Raw genomic sequence first — 4,539 nt, 5'->3', positions numbered from 1 at the left:
AATGGTTGATTTCTTTTGGGAGGGTCTACACTGGGTGCCACAAGGGGTGCTGTTTTTAGCCAGAGAGGAGGGGGGACAGGGCCTTGTCCACCTGGCCAGCCGGACGGCCACTTTTAGAATTCAGTTTGTGCAAAAATATCTCACAGGTCCAGATGGTTTAGTGTGGAGAGATGTGGCCAGCTGTATTCTCAGACGTGCAGATAACCTGGGGCTGGATACTGCTCTGTTTTTAATTGATTCTAGTGTTTTAAAGTTAAGTGGGCTGCCTCCGTTTTATCAGGGTGTTTTTAAGTCTTGGGCCCTTTTTACTCATAAAAGGTGCCCACAGTCTAACTCTCTGTACTGGTTGTTGAGAGAGCCATTGATTTACAGGGCCAAGCTGGACATCAGCAGCAGCGTTACCCCTGGCCTGATGGGGGCCCTGCTCAAGTCCCAAACCCTGTGCCTGCAGCAGCTGGTGGACGCAGTGAGCGAGCGACGCCCCGGCCCTGGGCTCTCTGCTGGGTCTGCATTCTGTCCGGGTGGTGAGGAGGCTCCTGGAGCTGTGGAGCCAGAGGCTGACGGGGAGAGAGAGGAGCCTCCTCACGAACTACAGCCAAAGAAAAGTCGAGCCGGACCCTGCAGACCCTTTCCCTGAGATCTCCTTGAGCCCGGGGCTAGGGGAACTCACCGGCCCCCTGCTCGCTACAACACACCCAGAAAAACTGACACTATACAAGGCGGACAAGAAGACCTTGTATTTTAATTGTGTGAAGGGCACAAACAAGAAAGGACTGTGCAACAGGCTCCCCACTGTGTGGTCAGACAGACTGGGACAGAATGGACCTGGCCCACAGTGGAGGATTTTATATAAACCCCCTCAAAACACGGACTGCCGACCTCCAGTGGAGGATTCTACATGGTGCTGTCGCCTCCAATGCTTTTATCTCTGTTCTTAATCCCTCTGTTCTTAGCCAGTGCCAGTTTTGTAATCTTAGAGAGACTATTTATCATGTTTTTACTGAGTGTAAGAGACTCATAGAGTTCTTCTCTCTTTTAACATTGGTTTTTAGTCTTTTTAATGTGGTTTTTACTGAAAGGGTTTTTATCATGGGGGCTGCCTACAAAAAAGCAGGAAAAGAAAAGTGGCAGCTCCTCAACTATCTCTCAGGAGAGGCCAAGATGGCAATTTATTTAAGTAGGAAAAACAGAGTGGAGAACAGGGAGGGGCAGGAGGCCAGGTCAATCTGGCTGTGCAACATCAGGGCCAGACTCTGTCTAGAGTTTAGGTTTTACAAACACATTGGAGACTTAGATGCTTTTAGACAGCGCTGATGTGTTAATGAAATTGTTTGTTCTGTGGTCAATGATGAGTTAGTGTTTGCACAAGTTTTTATCAGATAGTAGTATATATACATTTTTTTAAACAACCTGTGAATTTTATGCATTAGCACTTTATTTGAATTGTTGAAATTGTTTCAACTATAAATATGTAAATAAAGTGTTTTTGAAAAATCAAAATCTCTCTCTGTCTGTCTATCTTTCTGTCTCTCTCTGCACACTGACACACCCACACACACACACACAAATTACTTGGAGATATTCAGTCAAAGGCATTGTTAGACCTCCTGTCTGTCTGTCTGTCTGTCTGTCTATCTCTTTGTCTGTTTCTCTGTCTGTCTCTCTTTCTCCGCAACATCTCTCTCTCTCTCTCTCTCTCTCTCTCTCTCTCTCTCTCACACACGCCTCTCATTTAATAACCTGTGTATGTGTGTCAAACATTATGATTCTGTCTCCTCTCCCCCTCTCTCTCCCACCCAGTCCCATCCTTTCAAAATAACATATATTGCGACGTCTTCGGGCAGTAGCAGCCACACTGTCAAAATTTCCGGCGGACTTGGGTAATAACAGATTACAAGGAAAGGCGTCGCGTTATTAAGATCCAAAAAAGGTAGCTATAATCCGTTACAGTTTCAGGAAAAAAGATGTAATCAGATTCCCGATACATTTGATAGAAATAGGGATTACAACAGTTCAGGACACGAGTCTCATCACAGCATCAATGCTGTTTGTGAGGACACCACACGCTGCAAGGCAGCAAATCAGTGAGGGAGCTTTTCAGGTAGAGGTGGGCGAAAGACATGCTTTCACTGGGTGGACATGTCAGCAGTATTTTTTTGTGTCAAGCAGAAAAGGGGACCAACATCACAATACAGTGCAAGTTATCACAAAGCAAGATTGTTTGAACTTTCCACTTCATCAAGATTATTGCAGAGAGGCATCCCAGCGTGAAAAGATGGTTCGCAGGAAATAAGACAACCACTTCAAATTTATGGTCCAGTAAACATAATATAGGACAAACCGGGTTCATTTGTAGGGCTGTACCAAAGAGTTTGAAGCTTCATTCATAACTTTGACATTTAAATTATTGTTAATAACTTACAGAAACATTGCACCCCACCTTCTCTTCTCCTCCTCTTTGCAACACACACAGTGAGTGATGCGGAAAAAGTTAGACGTAATCATTTCCAAAGTTCCTAACAGGTTTTTATCTTTTTATGGTGAAGAGGGAGCTGAGCCGAGGCAAAGCTCTCGATTTACCAGTCCATCTACGTTCCCACCCTCACCTATAGTTATGAGCTTTGGCCGAAAGAATGAGGTTGCTGATACAAGTGTCTGAAATTAGCTTCCTTCGTAGGGTGTCTGGGCTCAGCCTTAGAGATGGGTTGAGGAGCTGAGAGGGAGATTGGAGTAGAGCCGCTGCTCCTTTATGTCGAAAGGAGATAAAAGCAACAAATCAATCCAGCAACACTGCAGCGCTAGAGCACGAGCCATTCATATTATTCATAAAAACGACACGTTAGACAAATGAACACAGTAGAAACGCGATACGATGTCCAGTTTTTCTGGAAATGTCCTCTAGAAATCCGTTTCTCCTCCTTCAGCCATTGAGTGTTAAAAAAACACAGCGAGGTAAAAAAAAAAAAATCTACACCAAGCAAAATGCTAAAAATGTCATAACTTCTCTTACATACGTTTCAACCTGAACTCTTAGTAAACACTAAGATCTGCTAGCTAGCTTTTGTGGTGGAAAATTTCTAGGTTAATCGGGAGGAGAGAGTTTATGTTCTCAAATCAATAATGAAGTCACAGAAGATTCAAAGTTGTCTTTTTCCGTTTATTCTCTTGCAAGAGGGAAGAAAGCACAACAGCTACATATTCAGTAGACTGCGTGAAACCTTCGAAGTGCAATATTCAACATCATTTATGTATACAAAGGTTCACGCCTTTACAACTTCAGATAATGCGTCAAAAGGGGAGTAAAAGTATTTCAGACAAAGGATGTCTGTTAGTCAAGGTCTCTCTGTGTCTCCGTCTTACCAACAAAGAAACAGTGTACGAGATAACAGATAACAAGACACCTGGATACTAAACTAATTAAATCTACAGAACTACTGTTCTCTGTCTGCACTTTTAGTACTTACATTCTTTAAAACTAAGCATAATACGATAATATATTTTCCCATCACATTCCACTCTTTTGATTATACTTAAATCACACAATATTGCAAAAAATATGTTACAAGGACAGTTCAATAACAACAGAAGTATTACTCCAAAATATGATTTTAAAATACTGTACATCATCATGTGAGATAACTGAAGAAAAGCTGTTTTTGTGAGATAAAGGATCTCTGTAATGTAGCAAGCAATAGTTAATATTAAAAGAAATTAAAATATTGAATAATAATAATAATAAAAATAAATGTGAATGGGTAGCTCCCTTGATGGTAACGGTCTGTTACTCTGCGATGTCCTCCTGGTGCTTCTCTGCGCGACTGAGGACAACACAGAACTAGTCTGTCGGAAGCCTCAGTTCCCACGGAGGTGACACAGAAAACTTTTCTGCACGTCACTTGTCACACCCTTGATGGTGACGCAGCTAAGGCTGTCCGTCACTTGTTGTAGGTGATGGCACACCTGATGAAGGGGTTGAACTTGTCTCCGCCGGTGAAGGGACCCTTTTGCAGTGTGTTGCGTGCATCCAGGTTGCCCTCTCTGCCACCGTCACAGCCGTGTGGGTGATGAGTAGTACCTGGAATGGACCTTGGCACCGCTTGGCTGTCCAGCTCCCCATCCTTCACCACCACGAATTCACCAGGCTGCAGTTTGTGTCAAGTCAGTAGGTTCAGTATGTTCAGTGTCAGTATGGTCAGTGTCTCAGTAGGTCAGTAGGGTCAGTGTGTCAGTAGGGTCAGTGTGCACACTTTGTCCAAGGAACTAAATTTGTCTGTTACAGTTAAACCCGATGCCCCTTGAGAATACACATATCTACTGCTAATTTTTTGATTTGGGAAATATAAACGAGTAGCCCCTGAGTCTACAAGAAAAGATACATTTTACTGTTTACTTTGAATGAGTTGTCAGAGAATTTCACATAAGTGTGTTGGGTGTTTGGGGTGTTTGTGGTGTGTTCTATTGTTCAAGGTGAGCAATGATGTCAGTTAGAGAATGTGTGTGTGTGTGTGTGTGTGTGTGTGTGTGTGTGTGTGTGTGTGT

Source organism: Anarrhichthys ocellatus, unplaced genomic scaffold, assembly GCF_004355925.1.
Source record: "Anarrhichthys ocellatus isolate YVR2014 unplaced genomic scaffold, GSC_Weel_1.0 scaffold70, whole genome shotgun sequence".
NCBI lineage: Eukaryota > Metazoa > Chordata > Actinopteri > Perciformes > Anarhichadidae > Anarrhichthys > Anarrhichthys ocellatus.
The sequence above is the reverse complement of the archived record's forward strand: the minus strand, read 5'-3'. Positions refer to the sequence as shown.